Below are 19,224 nucleotides of genomic sequence, written 5' to 3' on the forward strand. Positions count from 1 at the left end.
CTGTGTCCCATCTCTTCTTCACTCATTCGTTGGCTTGAAACAAAACATCACAATTTAGCAGCTGCATGCCATGCTTTTTTCGAAAAAAAAGCGCCCGTGTTAATAATAGTTTTTCCTTTTCTGTTCATGTGTGAATGAGGTACTTTTCTGAATCATAATCGCCTTGGCACACAAGCTCACAAAGGACAAGGTATGTAATGACTGCATTTGCAAAACTTTTTGGTGTAATGTCTATAATAGTCCTGTTCATAGTGCAAATTGTGCGATAGCAAACAGGGTTGCAAAAATGAAAGTGCTCACGGACTTCAAAAAGGTTAAATCAACAGACCATCAGAAAGCATTATGCCACCACCGCATACTACTAGCATACCTGTACATTTGACTGCGTTACCACACGACCCCGTGAGTATGGAACGAAACAATGTCGAAACTGCAATTCATTGTATGTGTATGAAACAATGTTTTGAATTAATTTGAACTATGCGGGACAACATGATGATTGTGATATTTTCAAGCCTCAATATTTTAGACACATACCGTTCTCAATGATTCTAGGGACGGGCTCTCATATAGCGACCCCCACATAAATACACCCAATTCTGGCCTCTTCCTGGAAATACGCTACAAAAAAAAACAAAAAAAAACGTTTTTAGATCATGATATCACTGACAGAAAACATACAGCAGCATTTTAGACATAGTAACTTTGCACTAGTGCTGCTCCTAGTACCCCTGCATTGTACTATTACTAGTGCCATATTTTTTATCAGTATTACACTACACTGCCCCCTTAGTAAGTTACTCTGATTGAAACAAACAAACAAAAATTTATTGATGCAGTACTGCAGATAACTGTAAGAAGAAAACGATTTAAGGACTTCAAGGTCGCTATGATTATTTTTGTAGTGAGAGAACATCCTTTGGCATAACGTCTAAATAATACATCATGAATAATATATATATATATATATATATATATATATATATATATATATATATATATATATATATATATATATATATAATTATATATAGATGTTTCAAATATGAGTCTTGTTATAGAATACAATGAAAAGGTTTTGCTTTAGGTGTTTGTTTTCAAGCACTAGAGGGCTCCATGAACCCCCTTGTATAACATTCCCAGGCAACAAGGATATTGTGGTTTAGCTTTTCACAGGGCTGACACCTGGTGTATTAGTCAACCATTGTAGGGAACTGCTCATCCGTTTTCACTGAGAGTTTGCATACAAGTTCATTTTCCCCAACTGAAAGAATTGATTTCTGGATATAAATGTACTTTTAGGAATAAATCCATTACTATCGCCAATGACAGATAATGCACCGAATTTAAATACAGAGATTCTATTTTCAATCTGCATGCTTTCATATGCTGAAAAACAGAGACAATTATGTAGTACAAATAAAATATGTCATGTAAGAAGCAGGTGAATAAATCACATCCTTTTTTCCCCCCCAAGGAAATAACATTTTTGTGAATGAAGCACTTAATATATGCTGAGCATCAAAAGAAACTTATCACATATTGTGACAGGGTGGCTGAGCGGTGATGTCACGGCAGAAGCAGGAAGGACAACTGTCACCAGGTACTGCAGTTCAAAAAGGCTTGCGCCGCCGTTTTTATTAATAAACAAAAATAAATAAAATATTTAAACACAAAACACTGTGCTCACAGAGCAAAATATAAGGGTAAACAAAAACAAATCTCTGCCACAAAATAATAAATAAAACGATCCCAGGTCAGGCTGGGCAGTTGCTGTCACTGTTCCTGGAATCTTTTTAAATCACGTTTCTTTTCTCTCCACTTTCGCTCCTCACTAACACCCACACTCGGAGCTAGAGAGCTGCAGGCTTTTTATAACAGGTGACCATCTCCCGATTAGCAACAAATTAAATCACTTAATTAATTCGGGAGATGGCCACCTTCTGCACGAGTTTTAATTATGTTGTGGATGGGGCTACCCATCCACGCTAAACAAAACAAACCGGCTACGCCGTCAAAATACAAACAATAACAAAACATACGGCGCTCGCCGTCATGCATATAATATACAAAACATTACTAAATCATAATAAACATAAAACAATAATCTGCACAGGGGCGGAGGGGACTCCGTTCTAAACTAAAATAAACAAAACAATATACAGGGCTGCTCGCCCTTTTACACATATATACAGATAAAATTCACTAGATGTGATCGAAAAATGACAAACTCGTTTTAGAGCAGGTGCAGTGACTTTTTATTGTGCTGATTAATAATTGACATCACAAAGATGCTGCAAAATGATCTATTGGTCTTGGGCAGGTGTTATGACTCTTGGTCTCCCAGTTCGTGGCCTGTCATTGACAGAGTGTGACTGGTTATACTGTCTCGCCAGGTTTGAAATTGCTGGCTGTGAGCACCCAAGACGGCGAGCCACAGTACGCTGCCCTAGTCCAGCCTCCAACATGCCGATTACACGAAGGCGCTGCTCTTTTGACAGACGTGGCATATTGTTTTTTTCTGTGATTTTCTGTATTGCTTTTATTCAAACTTGCAATTCAACATCTGAAATCACTCCATATCCAGTGTCCAATCAACTGGATCACTAATTAGGTGATTAAGTGCATATGCTTCAATCATAGTCACTCAAGCGTGTCATGGTCAAGGATGAATGATCGAGTCATTAAAAAGAAACCAAAAACATTTAGTCAATGTCCATCGTTTATATACCTTATTTGTTTTCGAAAATAAATGTGTTATAATAGTGATAAGTTTCTTTTGATGTTCGGTATACATGAATCAGCCATCAGATGTTTCTTAGTATTTGGGAATTTTGTAATTTTAGTAATTGCCCTCAGCCAGCAAAATGTGACAAATGGTCAGAAATATCCAACAGTAGCTTATACTTATAGGTATCCAACAGTAGCCTATACTTAACTGAACCGGTTGACACATTGATAAAGCATACAGTTAAGTGCATAGTTCTTAAGTAAATAATGGACAGTGGTTCATTTCTGCTTTAGATCCTATCACTAATGCAGATGATGTCTACATTGCAGTATTTGCAGAGTTATTTACAGGTGTTGATACTGCTGGTTAATTTCACACCAGATCTTCCTGTGTTTGTTTAACAAACGTACACCCTTTTAGGAGATATTTAATCTTTTTATGTTAAACAAAAGGGGTTAGTTACTGAGTAGGTAGTCGGTAAAGAGAAAAATATTCATATTAAATATGATTTTTCTTTACAAAAAACAATCTAGTTTTACTTTGTTATTGATGCTGCAGTTTGGTAAGGATTTGTACAATTTTAATTCACCTTTAACAATTTCCTGCAAAACCTCTATGTCCTACATAAAATACGAATGGGGCAAACTGCAACCTTTTTTTATTGAATTCATCCATTAAACATTTCTTTCTATAGTTGTGCTTTCCCTTCAATGCTTTTCCTTACTCAGTTGGCACAAAATCTTATGTTCTGCTTTGCGCAGCATTGTGGTTTCTGGTTATTTATGACTAGAACCAGATGATATTTATTTAATGAGACTTTCAGTAAATTTGTAAAAAGATTTGGTTGAGACTGTGCCAGATACCTGGCTAAGGATGTTGCTGGATAGATCTATTTAGGACTGGTATTGCAATTTGAATATGTTCTATACATTATAAACAAGAGGTCACCATGGTCAGTTACCATATTCCTCTATCATATGCTTCACCATGCTATGAACTTTACTATACTTTTGATTTGCTTAATATCAATATCAATAGCACTTAAAGGCCGGTATGATTTCAGTCCACATTCTTGATGTAACACAATAAACACGATTTCTTTGAAAATAATTATGCATAATCAAGTGCATTTGATGATGTGAATTCTGCACAGTGGTGTTGTGTTCTGTTTTTCAGGAGCAGCTCGGAGGGGTTTGGCTTGCAGATTCAGTACAGCAACAGTATCAGGTTGGAGCAACAGTGAAAGTGCTGCCAGGCATCAGTAAGTAAATAATTTCAGCTTAGTTTAACTAAAGAGCATTATTCTCTGTCTTGCTCTTTCTGATATTCTACAACAGATGGCACACTGTTTTGCTTGTATAAAGACTCAAATTTGTACGAAAGATCTGCTGAGTCTCTAGTTTCAAAATATTGAGTTAAATCAACAACAGTTTTCTTTTAGTCTGACTGGATTTTTAGTATTCTGGGTTAATGATACTGTACTGTAAGATATACTGTATATATGTAGTAGATACTAACATTTTTCATTTTTGTACATTTTACAACACATATTATGACTTGGTTTGTCAAGTTTGCTTATTAAAAAAATAACGTGTTCAGTTAATTTTGTTCAAGATTTTAAAACATTGTCTGTTACAGTACTGCTGTAATTATTAGCAATGACAATTATATATTTTTACTATATGTTTTTTTAAATCTGTGATGTGAACTGTGGTGTCTGCACAAATCTAGTATTTTTACAAATTAGTAGCTGTTCTGAAGGAATTTAAGATACAAAGTTGCTAAACAGGTTTGAGGATTGTATTTAGAACGTGCTCCACACTAGTTTCCAGAATTAAGTTCCAAACATTTTCAGATATTCATTATTTTGGATATGTGGCCTTTTCCGTCCCTTTCCGTGTACATATCCTGTTTTTATCATTTTTTTAATGTAACAAAGTTCTGTCAAAGGCAGTTTACAAAACCGTAGACAGCACTTATTCTACCTTTTCTCTAACGGTAACTCACAGTAATGCGTAACATCCTAAATATAAAAATATCCTTGAAACAAGATTCAGGTGTAATACAGTACTTTAAACAACCCAACGGTAATGGTTACCAACATTCAGTCACAGGTTCACAGCCGTTTCATTTTAGTGTGTATCTTAGCATGAGAAATCTCCTAAAGCAGTTGGATGAATAGAAATCTTGTTAGGAGGCACATTGCTTGAGATACTATGGTTTAGGTGTGTGAGAAAAGGGAGTGTAGAACTGGGGTGATGCTGTTGCCTAACTTGAGATTTTTGAGGGACTACCTCTATCACAAGCAAAGCCCAAGTACCACTTTTCCCCATCTACCTGACCCCAGATAATAAACAGTACATACAATACCCACAATATCCTATCCACTGGTATCCGGTGCTATAGTGGCTGGGCCAGACTACTATATGGGGTAATGTGCATTTACCTGGAGAAGTTATGGAAAATGTCTGTGACACCACTTTCCACCTAATAATGGTTATCTGACAGCAAATTCTTATCTTTAGCTCAGTGATGAGATTTGATTCTGCTTATACAATGGAATAAATACAGTATTGCTGAAAAGTCACCAGTACTGTATTTTAAAGAATGTGATTTTGCTTCTCACCAACATCTGTGAAACCCATCTCTTGTATGTCTTGAATATAGTGGTAATTAATTGGTTGTGAGGGCACTTTGAAATGATGCTCCCTTTTGAGCACAAGACATTTAATACACATGCAGTTCTATTATTATTATTATTCACATCAAATGGTCATATTATTTTATGCCACTGTAATAGGCTTTTTAAAACAACACATTTTAAATCAATCAGACAATTATGAACAACTAGACTAATCCCAGGGTTTAAAGGACTGAGCTACAAAGACAGCTGAAAGAATTGAATCTGTCTAACCCAAAACAAAGCATAATGAGGTCCTTAAAATCTTAAAAGGAGTTGACATAGTTATCCCTATCAAATACATTAAGCACAGTAAAGAAACCAGGATAAGAGGACACAGTTAGAAATGAAGTAGAGATACATTCAGGAGAGTGAAGGAGACACTTCTTCACACAGAGAGTGGTGGGGTTATGGAATTGGCTACTTTCTCATAATTTTGCGGCTAAATGACTTGGATCCTTCAGGACCCAGAGTGACAGTTTTGAGAACGATCAGCTGCTAGGAACCGGACAAGCTTAAATAGGCCGAATGGCCTCCTCATTTGTACATTTTCTTATGTAAGTGCCAGTAATTTTGAACAATAGGAAAATATTTGGGGCAGGTACACAATTGCCTTGGGTTTTTTGAGTTTGCATGAATCTCAAAGAATTTGTTTTTGGTTTGTGGCGAGACCTTGTTTAAATGTGTAGTTGGATCTGAAATATTGCCCACAACATGCATTTCAAATCAAGGTTATTAGCAGATAAAATACATGTACATGGAGTTCTAGCCCATCAGCACACTTGCACTTTTTGAAAAGCCAAATTCATAAAGAAAAATGGTTGCTTGTGATTGTTTTATCTAACTGTATTTAACAAGAACTGAATTTACACTGTTGAGCTTGGCATTCTGAGGGTGATACTTTTCCCTTTCCTGTCCTAATTTACTACTTTTAGATTTTTGAGCAATGCTGGCGAGCATCCTGCACAACTTGTCAGTTATGGAAGCTTGGCATAGTATGCAAATTTAATAATTGGAAAAGCCTAGGACGTTCCCCATAGACTTGCATTCAGCGTGCTCACGCCTGTATCAGGAGGCATACAAAAAATGGCTGCCCTCTGCTGCCCCATACAGCGCAGATGCATTTTACTGATCTAACACAAGTTTACCATTGGTAATGAACAAAGTAATATAACAATGATAAAACCGTTAATCAACTCGCTAGTATTTGGGTGTATTGAATATGTGCACCTATTCCACACAGTGAACACAAGCAAGCACTTTGTTCGTAAGAAAGAAAAAAAAACACATTTTAAACCAACTTTTCTTTTCTCTGTCTTTACAGGTTCAGCTACCAACACAACGCCCCTCTGGGACACAGGACACCCAGGTAGGTTAATTTTTTATGATTATTTTTCCTCTCGTAGTGCCTTTCTCTGTTTAAATAATCATTTTACACAACTGTTTAAAGTCAATATTAACAATAATCAAGAGTTCGCAATTCCCGTTGTTTGTTCTACTGTTTGTACCGTGATGGAGTTTGTGTTTACCACACTCCGTCACAATGCACCCTTCTCTAATGCATTGTTATCGCTATAGGTGCGTTTACAATTACAACACGGACCTGAGCTGGCTTAGAGTCGATCATTTACACTTGAGCACAGACCTGAGCTGGCTTTGGCCCTGTATGACTACACATATTCCCTAAACAGTAGTGCGTGCCCGATGACGTCATATCGACCACCCCTTGCGTGAAGGCATTTCCACGCTCCAAGATACAGAGACAGAAGTGTTTAAATAAAAAAACAAGCCTGTCATTTGTGTCACTTGTGTGTTTCTACTTCAAGGTGGTCCTTCTGTGCGAATTAAGATAGAATTTTGCCAGAAATGGAGTGAATCATTGAAAAGTGGCACATCGGTACTGTCTACTTTGCCAGACTTCTGTGATGTGTAGAAATAACACCTGTTGCTTTTAAATTTACACTTCCAAAGCCTCTTCTTCGGGCTATGTGGGCATTTGAAGAAACAGGTGCTGTTGTAAACATTTACATATCAGTTGGACAAATGTAAATATAAACAAGATTCAGATATCTTACCCATGAAAAATACTTATTTTCGCTATTCAACAAAAGCAAAACTGGTTCATTTTATAGCTTCAACTTTCAATTGTGTACTGTTCTCCCCCCAGAACTCAAGTGTATTCATCAGCAACGCATCATGGTACTAACAATAAAGCTACGATTTTGTCACGTAGGTCACGGAAATTGTGAAAATCGTAAATTAGAAAAAAAAATGGATGTAAAAACACTTATACGCTTCCTTTATTTCCTTTAAATGCACTGAAAATGCAAATCTACGTATCTGTAAATTGTATCTGTAAATTGTTTGGTTGTGTATGCAGAAAGCATTTACGTGAAGCTATGTAGGTCAGTGAATGAGATAGCTGAGCGAGTGAGCATGTAAATGGGTGACCGCTAAAGACAGAAGAACAAATGCATCGGAGAACAGAAGTTTGCTGAGTTTGTACCTGTGATCAAGATGCGAGTGGTGCAGTAAAACAATGCAATGTCCAGACTGGTATACTCTCCCAAAACATCTGTGTTTATTTTGTAAACAATAAAATAATAATAAGCCACCCCTCTACCAGCAATGGTATCGTGGGGGAACACGGCAGGTTATAGTCCTGATGAAAACAATACAATACACTCCTAACCACAATCCTGTGTGTACAAAAATGTGCTCTTTTCCTCTGGGGATAGTGGTGAGTGGCTGGTGCTGTGCTGTGTTGTGCTGTGAGGGACGAGCTCCGGCTCCGTGGTTACAGCTCCTGACTTTTAATCCTCCTCTACAATATACAATGAAAAACAATAACAAACAAAACACAAGTTCCGACTGTATTATGTCTTTATATTAATGAATTTGGTGTACTATTTAAAAGCTCTTGTGTATGTTGATGTAGCTAAAACTACATTATTTGATGAACTTGAATTCTGTGAAATGTACTAAATATTACTGTGCCAAAATTGTAGCCTTAATTATCGAGAATACAATTTTAAAAAAATAAAGCCTTTCATGAATCAAAATAATTCCTTTCAGGGGGTGTGATGGGGTACACCCTGCCCCTGTGTGTATTTTGTATTATTAGGCTTCCAAGCCGTAGGCTGGGGAAGCCTATTGTTTTTGTTAGGATTATTATTTTTATTTAATTTTTTCCTGCCAAAACATGCTGAAAAACTCACGAAATTCGGTACACTGGTAGATGCCTATGGATGATAGTCGGTCATATTCAGCAAATTTGCGCAAGTCACATGGTTCGGCAGCCATATTGGATTTTGCAGAATTTGTTTAAACGCCTATGTATCGGAAACCGTTTACTGCAGAGTTCTGAAAATTGCTATACATGTTGAGGGATAATCCATGATTAACTGTTGTTAATATGAAGCTGATTGGTTGTGTGGTTTGGCAACCACATTGATTAATGACATAAAATTACCATAAAAATATAAAATCATCAAAATTCAAACATCTTCTTCTCTGAAGATTGCGTGTTCCGAGTAACAGTCCAGACTTCCCGTTGCTGTTGGCTGTGCCTGTTTGATGCCGACAATGGGAGCGTTGCCCATGAGTGGCAAACGTGAGCTATCTCGGGACCGATGTGTTCTCAGAAGAGAAAAAAAAAAAAAATGACTAAAGCGGTCACAGAGCCCTCCACTGGAGCAGGCCAATTTTAGGATGGCTATACCTAGGCTGGACCTAGGATGGCTGAGTTTACACAAAAGAAGACCCAAGCTACCTCAAAGCTGGCTTAAAAGTGACTAGTGTTAACAGAGTATAGGTTTCCCTCACAAAGTCAGTGCAGCTGGCAGTGGCTACTGTACATTTTTTGTTGTTGAATGGTTCAAAACTAGATTTACAGTAACCTTTTTTTATCTCTGGAAACTTGATGTTCTTTAACCAGAGGCAGGCTCTGGTTTATTGTTTTTGTGTTTCACTGTGTACCCAGGCTCCAGTAAATATGCTGACACACTGTCAGACCAGCTGAAATAAAGCACTGGCACTGTGCTAAAGCATTAATGGGCTGGCATTACTGAGGACTACTTTCACCTTTTACACAATTTCCAGAAAAGATTTCTGATTTCTAGAAAGAACTGTATAAGCTCTGTTAATGCTTTTAAATTGAAAATCTGTGAGGAAGCAATAATATTAAAAGCCCATCAGATATAGGAGAGAACACATGCGGTAAAACCCAGTAGCAGTAATGCCAATAAATTGAATATTAAATGAAAACCACTGAAATGGCATTAAAATGAGCATAACAAGGACCTCTAGTAAAAACCAAACAGCACTGGATATAAGCGTTGAATTTAACCCTCCAGATATAGAGATTTTGAAGAAATATGATCTGATTCATGCAGTATAATGTTAATGCATAAAATTAGTCAATACTAGATACTGTGTACTTATGCTGTATTAGTAATTTTGCAATGTTTATACAATATGATTATCTATAGACTTAATTTTTTTCATTGTTTTAATTAATAAAAATTTAAGCGAAGCCATTCTTACTGAATGCATTTAAAAATAATTTTACAGTACTAAGGTTCAAATGCAGTACATTTTTTTCCCTCTTAAGCTTATATTGCTGTTTAAAAAAGAACATACATGCAGTCAACATAAAGAAGTACTACTCTAGGCAAAGCACAATTTGTACTGTACAACACACACAAGCCAGTATCAGGTCCATATAAGTTATAACAATAGCTGTAATGGACCTTACTGTGCTGTTTCCTATCTTCCCAGATCACTTGAAATAACTTTCAGTACTTTTTCAGAATTATGGACTGCTTTGGGCCACTGATCTATCCCAAAGCTTGATGATATTGTTTACATGTCCAAGCATGTCCAGGAAAAGTCCCTGTATTTATTCAATGTAGGGCTGTGTTCGAAGGTTCGAAGGGTCGTTCGCTAGCCAGGATTTCGAAGGTAGTTTAAAACCTTCAAAGGTTCGTCAAGTTGCATTCACACACTGTATGTTTTGTTTTTTTCTGTTAACAGAAACCGTTTGACAATGTGTGAATACTATAAATCACACATTAAATGTCACTCACATGAAAAATTGGATCTTTTAATTTGTATAAGGCATATTACGTGAACAAAAGTTGTATTAAAACCCTATAGCGGTTGTAGTGCTTTCAGTAAAATATGTACTGAATTCCTAGTGTACAAGACAGTGTAAGAGAAGTGGTATGGTACAATATGTTTTTGAAACATACAAAATATACGCTAATACTAATAATTTTAATTTCTAAAACTAAGCCCTGTCTGCCCCTCCTTCTCCAGCTCATGTCATCCAGAGGCAAACCTTTAATTTCTTCATTCGCTATCTCGACAGCAAAGCGTTGTATAGTGTAAATTGTATTGAAAGAAATTTCTCGATTCTGGGATTAATTTGTTAAGTGCCCAGGGTACCAAAAAAAAAGGTGGAATGCAAACTGTGTAAGCGACTTGTATCATGGAAGCAATCTCTGGGGTCACTTGTCAAGCGTAAGTTAATATTATTATTAGTATTAATATTAATATTTTTAGTAGTAGTAAAATGTGACTGTGACTGATAACTTGCTTGGAACGATGACTTAAATAAAGCTTTGTTTTGCCTAAGGCCACTGCAGCTGTTACTGCTGCAAACTTACTGTATATATTGCAAGCAGCATGAATTACATGTAAATAAACATGTATTTTTATTTTTATTTAAATTCTAAAAACATCACTACTGTTATATATAATGTATTTTTAAAAAACTACATGTGACTGTTCAATTTATGTTGATTACCTATAAAATAATAGGATTTTCAATCAAATATAAACAAGTAGCAACGGTGACATCACCAGTAGATTATGCAAATAAGTACTATTGAAGTTTCAAAACTTCCTTCGGTAATGTGTTCCGAACCTTCGAAGGTCAAAATGTACCCTTTGTTGCAGCCCTAATTAAATGCAAATACCAAAATAAAATATTGACTGTGGGTAATAAATAAGTGGCAGAGCAGGTAAATTGCCAAAGGTGAGAAAGTGAATGAGTGCACGTATTAATATAAACTCAGGCATTTACTGATTTTAGCCAAGTGCAATCCCATATAACTATAGGAGGCTAGGACTTTATAATAAACATTTGGTGAAGATTGGTGGAAAATCTTTTAATGTACACAAATGCATTGTCTCCCTCACTTTGCCACCAGCACGATAATCATAAACAATTCAAATGCAGAACGAAAAACTGCTTCATCTGACGCATTATCTTTTCATGTTGTCTAATGTAAAGAACACAAAATGTCCTAATTGCCAACATACAGTTTTTGTTCATTTTATAATGTCCCTTGTCATACTACCATCTTTGCTATAGCACCAGTTTCATAACTGTCCCGCGGTTGGTGTTATGAAGAGGGAGCACTATATTATTGTGTTATGGTGTTTAGAGCATCAAAAATAATGCTTTGCTGCAGTCCATTTTGCAGCATGTTGCTCTTAAGCTAAAGGCTGAAACAAAGGCAATTAGCTACTGTAGCACTGGTGGGAGGCACTTTGATGTGAAACCAGGTTTCAATTAATCATTTTATTTGACACTGGCACAGAATTTGCTTGGAGACTGATTTAATCCTGGGGGTGAGGTCTCTCTTCTAAAGATGCTGCCAGTGAATGTAATGTTGCAACCATAAGGATGGTCTTTATCTGCTGCCTACTTCAGTAATTAACTTATTTAAAGAACTTTAAACCTTCAGCTGGTTTCCGGTCAGAGAAGCTATTGGCCAAGATAAAGACACTTAAACTTAACAAAGTAAATCCAATGCCTTTTAATGCAATGATGTGTAGATTCCTGAGCTCTGCATTTTTCCTGGTGACCCCATTATTATAGCCTGATTTATAGTTCCTGAATTCATTTTTGGAGAAAATCAGTCACATAGCTTTATATTATAGTCCTTGTGACCCAGAAATGTTTTCACAAAACTGTGACAGAAAGAAATTCAACGATCTGACCTATTTCGTCACTTGATAGTTACTCTGAGCTGTATTACCTGCCACAACATTTGAAATAATTATGTATGGAGGGAAGCAAAGATTTTTTTCTTCTCAAAAAATGTGTAATGCAAATGATTTACAGTACTGGTAAATGTATAGTATATGTACATTAGTACTGTTAATGTGTTATGCAGGGTTACACTCTTTACAAAACTAGCTTCAGTGTCAGTGAAGTAGCTCTACAAAGTAATACAATCGTAGGATGGCACTGATAACATTTTCACATTTTTACATGTTGAAATCATATTAGGCCAAATAAAATAAAAAATATATATATTTTTTTTAATTTCCCGAACAAGCAGTGTGAGCATGGTAAAAGTGACTAGTAATAGTTTACAGTACATTGTTAATAGGTACCCCTGTTGTACTTTCACTAGTTACACTGTCACTCTAAGGAGTGAAACCACTGGGACTAAAATATAGCAGAATCATTACTGCAGCACTTAATGACCTTCAATAAATTGTTTTCTACACTGAGAATCTTTTGCCAGAAAACGTTTGCTGTAAATAAAGTAATTTTTGTAGTAGAGGGGAAAGAAAGAGATGAGAGTCTCCTATTAAATAACACATCTGCAATAATTGTAATCTTAAAACAGATGTGGCAATTAATTAACAAAGTTATGTAAAACAAGGTTCTTAGCTTTAAAACTCCTACATAAGTTGAGGTTTTCTGTGCATTTTCAAATTAATTTAACATATTAACCTCAGGCTTAACATCAGTACCAGTTTTCTGTTATCAATCTCTGATTATTAGTATTATTATGGTATTTGTGTTTAGACCCTATCTTATCTTATACAAACATATTTTGCAAGGATGTATTTGCAAGTAACATTAATATCTCAAATCTATGTCATATTTCAATTTTGACAAATGAAAAATGTTGGATTAACCAGGTCAAAGTGAACTAGTATTCATATACAGTAAAACATCACAAATCCGAATGTCAGTAAATTGATGCCCCCGTGATTTCCCAGCACAGTACTGGCCACAACACTGCCTGCCAAGCTGAATTAAAGCATTTCGCAAAACACATCTGTTGCAGGCCGACCTAACCCTCCCTTCCCCTGGGCGACGCTCGGCCAATTGAGCGCCGCCCCCTGGGAGCTCCCGTCCACGGTCGGTTGTGGAATAGCCTGGACTCGAACTCGCGACGTCCAGGCTATAGAGCGCATCCTGCACTCTAGCGAGTGCTTTTACTGGATGCGCCACTCGGGAGCCCCCGCTGGATTGCAATGTTTTACTGTGTTCTATATTTAATATGTATATTTGTAAATATCACCAACTAATCTCAACCTTGTGGGATAGATAAGCCATTACAAAGAACCGTTTTCAAGAATAATGTCTACATAGAGGCGTGTTAGTGATATGAGCGAGTTTCTGAAAATTTGCTCACAGTGATTTAATTTCCTGCAAAGGATGAAAGTGCTGTTGTAATGATATTTCTGTAAGTTTCAGTAGTTGGACGTGTACAAAAGTAGCTGACAGCTTACATGGACATTAAAAATCGTGATATAATAATTGGATTGTTAGGGAACTTGCAAATCAATTACCTACCTGCTTGAAAATTCATACTTTTAGTTTGATGGGAAAATGTTTATTTGCATGTAAATCATTATATTATAAGATTGGAACTATGTTTTAGGTTGCCAGTAATCAGTATAATAATTAGAATTAATAGTAGATGCTGAATTGGAAAATGCTGCCAATCTTTCTGTTGGGTAGATTTTCTATGGAAGGTTCCCAGAATAAAAAAAAGGAGACTCTCACTCTCTAAACTAGGAGGCCTATCCTTGCCTGTTCTTGAGAAATGTTATTTGGCTACAAGGTTATATTCGGTGCAATACTGGATTTTCAAAAATGTTAATGCCGGATGTACCCTCATGACACTATTTGGAAAACAATCTGACTATTCAGCACTCCTAGATGGTCCCCAAAAAACATGTTTTAATGTTTAAAAATGTTTAGAATTAGACAATGATTATTTAAAACTGGAGGATATTCCATCCACAAAATAGAAAAAGCTTTTTTTTACACAGAGAATTGTGAGGGTCTGGAACCAACTCCCCAGTAATGTTGTTGAAGCTGACACTCTGGGATCCTTCAATAAGCTGCAAGATGGGCCGAATGGCCTCCTCTCGTTTTTAAACTTTCATATGTTCTTAACACTCGAGGACATCTCTCAAAATGACACACTGTCCTTTGGCACAGCACAGTCAGTCACAATACAATATAGCAAAGAAACTCTTTTATTTCTTTCAAATAAGACAATTCCTCAAAATTACCACACTATAGCCTACACACCAATAGGAGATGTCCAATCGAATAAATATGATTGCTGCATGCTAAGAAAAAAAAAAAAAAAAAACATGAAACTGCAGGCCGCAAATAAAAACAAAAGCATAAAAAAATGGACAATATTAACTTGTGGCCTTTTTACATACAATATAGTATCCCAAAGCTCTTTTACAATAAAAAATATAAACACCATACAGACATCACAGGTCACAGAAATAAGAAACAAACAATAACATGCAAAAAATTGCATACAATTAAAAAAAAGAAAAAAAAATACATTAAAATCAGACAAAACAGCAAGTAACAATTAAAAAATAAAGAACGGAAGGATTTATATTATAGCCTAGTAAAAACAGGTGTTTTAACAGGTGATATTAAACAACTTTCGCTTTGTATTATAAGCTTTCACAATTATTTTCAGCAAAGTGAGAGATCTTGGAAAAGATCAAGGAAAAAATGCGTTGGGAACATTAAACGATGAAGTATTGATGAGGAATAGAATAGGCTACTATTCAAGATAAATGACAGTGAAGATGGAGTGTGAAAAATGGCATTTCATCCCCGAGTCTAACACTGGTTATAATTATTTTTTCTGGTTTGTGGTCGCATTTTTCAAACAATAGTGCAAAACTACTTGGCAATACACTGCAGCTGTGCTGCTCAGACCCCAACATTTTATATGAAGTGAAGATTTGCTACACAGCTTCTGGAAAATTGCATGTGCGAAAACGTGGCCGCGCACAGTAGTCAGTTTTTTCCGATTGACAGCGAAAAGTTTAGCCTGTTATCAGCAAAAAATATTTAGGGTCGGGTGGAAAAAATAAGTGGTCGGGTAACCAGAACCACATATATTTTTTTATTTAGCCTTACCAGTGTTGTGCTTGTAGGACGTCTCAGTCCAGGGTGTAATTTATTTTTTATTGGTTGAATTAAACTAAAATTGTATGTGTTTCCTCTGGTCTCACAAATTGTTATTAGAAAATACACTTTCACAAGCTACATGCTCGGTGACTGTAACATTTATAGATTATGTTTGTCAGCTGTTGCCTCAAAAAGCCCAACGGTTTGGGTAGATTTAGTGATTCCAGAACTAGTAGTAATTGAATGTTTGGCAAGAGCTTTGTGTGTACTCTCCAGCTACTGCAGAAACAAGCACAGTAATGCCCACAGTCATCTGTGAGTAATGGTGTTAAGTCTTTCAGTGTTTCTTTCCATTTCTACATGTGCAAAGATTCTTTTTTTTGATTTTTAGTGTATATATATATATATATATATATATATATATATATATATATATATATATATATATATATATAATATACACACACACAACTCAAAATGACATGAACAACAAAACAAACATGATATATATATATATATATATATATATATATATATATATATATATATATATATACTGTGTATATATATATGTAATTTCATTATATTATTCTTTATACATACGTTACAGTAAAATTCAGATTCTGGTAAATTTAAGTTAACTGGTAACTGTCAACATTTACCAAGTAAGGTGGCAAATGTCCGGAATTAAGCTTATTGTTAAAGGCACTTGGTTACTCTTGAGATTTATCAGTATATGTCTGAAGTAAAGCGTTATTATGTTTATTTCTGACTGTAACAGGGCGAGGAGCCCTGTAAAATGTATTATTTATTTTTAGGACAGGGTCTCCCCCTCCGCCCCTGTGTTATTTTGTATTTGTTTGTTTATGTTATTTATTATTTATGATGGCGAGGCGCCGTGTGTTTTGTTATTGTTTCCGTATTTAGTTATTGTATTTAAATGACGGCGAGAGCCGTGCGCCGTAGGTTTTGTTATTGTTTTGTTTTATTTAAACGTGTTCTGGCAGAGGCGAGATTGGTGCTCGTCCTCTGCCAGGAATAAATTAAAAACCTCGTTCAGAAGGTGGCCATCTCCCGAATTAATTAAGTGATTTAATTTGCTGCTAATCGGGAGATGGTCACCTGCATAAAAGCCTGCAGTTCGCTGCACTCAAGGTGGGTGTGTGTTAGGAGCGAAAGCAGAGAGAGCGAGAGAAAAACGAAACTAAAAATTAAATCTATAGGGTCAGGGAAGGCGTTTGCTCAGCCTGACCTGGGTTTTGTTTATATTTTGTGTTCGTGATTTTGTTTTGTTTAACTGTTTTATTTTGCTCCGAGTGTTTTTCTTTTTGTAAAAACCTTTTATTTATTTTTTTGATTTAATAAACGGTGCACAGCGCCATCAATAACATCTGCCTGCGTATTTTCCCTGCATCCCTGGCCTGACGTCAGATGACTCAGCCAGCCTGCCACACTGACATTTACAGTAAATGTCAGAAATTTGCCAGTAAATATTAAGATTTGCCAATATTCTGTCTTTTACCGTAACATATATTAATTGAGAATCCTAAAAGAGCTCAACTTAAAATAAACAAGATTTGTTTATATGGCTGATTTATTTAGAGTGACTTGGCTCTAGTTCATGGAACTAATTTGTCTGTATGTACAATTTTTACTAGCTGATACTAGTCTTGTGTTAGTTCTGTGACTCATGCCAAGTACTATTTTGATTACTTTGTGGGGGACTGTCACAGATGGCTTGAGTGATGCGTGTTAGTGGTGACGTCAGGTTCAGGAAGCAGTACAAATAAAAGGTAGGTGCGGACAAAAACGGCACTGCTGTGCGTATATTTATTAAATAATAAAACAAACAGTTTATACAAAACACAAAAATAAAGGGCACACTGGCCAAAGTAAAAATAAACAAATAAAAACGAGTACCGTGTTCGCTGACTGGTAGCATTCGCTCTTACTTCCTTAACTTACTCTAATACTCTCCTGATGTCTGAGCCTGGAGTGGGTCTTTTATAGTGTGGCTGTAGCCTTAATTACCCATTAGACAATTACCTTATTTAGGGTCCAGCCACATTCCCACAGACTTTTCTGGGATGGGGATTTAACCCTGAATGAGTGAAACGTGCATCTATATATACTGTTGTGCAGGGATTCAATTACTAATTCATTATTCACTTGAATCCCAGCACGTGAACTAATTTGTGCAACCCTGTGCTCACATACTATTAAATACTTTAAATGCACGTGAAGTGCAATCCCTGAGCCTAAATACAACTATATATTTTAAATCACTTGTGCTACACAGACCCATTTATATCCCGTGCACCAATACCTATACACCAACATTAACACACCACACGCAACACGTAACACATAACACACACAGGGGCGGGGCACACTGTCACACGGTGTCTTTATTAATGAGGAACTACTGTAGCTACTGGACCCTGCCTTTCCTAAATGTCCCTAAATGTACAGAGAGAAAGTACTTTTTAAAATGTTACAGCACTATGACCACAAACTGATTTGTTTCTACTAAAACAATAAATATTTTGCAAACTGTCTGTGGCAGGCTATACCGCAATTAGTGTGTATATTGAAAAACCAAAAAAAAGATCAGGGCCCTGACATTTAAATACAGCAATCTAGTAAAGTTATAACAACAGGTATTAGCGGATTATAAAATATTGTGTTGTGTAATTTATAAAGTCAACTTTGTGGTCAAGCATGTACAGTACTTGTTGGGATGTTTAAAAAAAAATTAAGTTTACTGCTCAGAAACTTTCCCTGGCAAAAAATGTTGTGATTTATTTTCTTTTGCTTTAAGTGTTGCTAACCTAGTTGCTATTTACCATATTTAATTATTTTTTTAGATTTTAGATTCTATACTAAAAAAAAAAATAATAGATTTTACTAGCTCTGAACAGAAGTAATACTAGTTATTTATTGGTCAGGCACAATCCATTGATTTTGTGAAACTATTAAAACATAAATATTGACAAATATGTTTATAATGATATAAATGAAATTCTTATATATGAGATTATCTGTACAATATATTATTTTAAAATGTAAATCTCACGGCAGTGTGTCAGAGGCCGCTAGAATGGCCACAGCCACCACTGCCGATGCCGGAGTGGCTGGAGCCGTTGCCACCGGAGGAGCTGGAACTGCCGTTGCCGGAGTGGCCGCCGTCTCAACCTGCTGTTCCCGAGGGTCCGCCTGCTGTTCCCGAATGCTTCCAGCTTCTCTACTTTTGTCAAGCTAACCTCATACCCACCCGCCCTCTCCACTCCTGCAGTAGAAGACTGGCTGTACCTCCGCTACGCTCCCCTGTTCTCAGAGCCCGCTCCTTCTCCACCCTCGCCCCGCAGTGGTGGAATGACCTTCCTACGGGTGTCAGGACTGCCCATTCCCTGACCTCCTTCCGGCGCCTCCTCAAGACACACCTCTTCAGACAACACCTGTAAAACTCAAGAGTCCAGAGCCCTAACCACTACTAGGACTGAAGTCATTGTATTTTGTATCTTGCTCTTAATTGTACTGTAATTCTTTTTGTATTTTTTGTATACTGTAAGTCGCCCTGGCTAAGGGCTTCTGCTAAGAAAG

General features: G+C 36.3%; 1 protein-coding gene across 1 annotated transcript in view; it reads left to right on the plus strand.

Moving 5' to 3' along the window:
• Nucleotides 1-19,224, plus strand: part of LOC117408676 (cationic amino acid transporter 2-like) — a 45,361-nt gene continuing 26,137 nt past the window's right edge. The window contains exons 1-3 of the mRNA XM_058997783.1: nt 1-190; nt 3,908-3,992; nt 6,736-6,780. The gene's annotated coding sequence lies outside the window, so the exon portion shown is untranslated. The remainder of the gene's footprint in view (nt 191-3,907; nt 3,993-6,735; nt 6,781-19,224) is intronic.

Source organism: Acipenser ruthenus, chromosome 2, assembly GCF_902713425.1.
Source record: "Acipenser ruthenus chromosome 2, fAciRut3.2 maternal haplotype, whole genome shotgun sequence".
Taxonomy (NCBI): Eukaryota; Metazoa; Chordata; class Actinopteri; order Acipenseriformes; family Acipenseridae; genus Acipenser; species Acipenser ruthenus.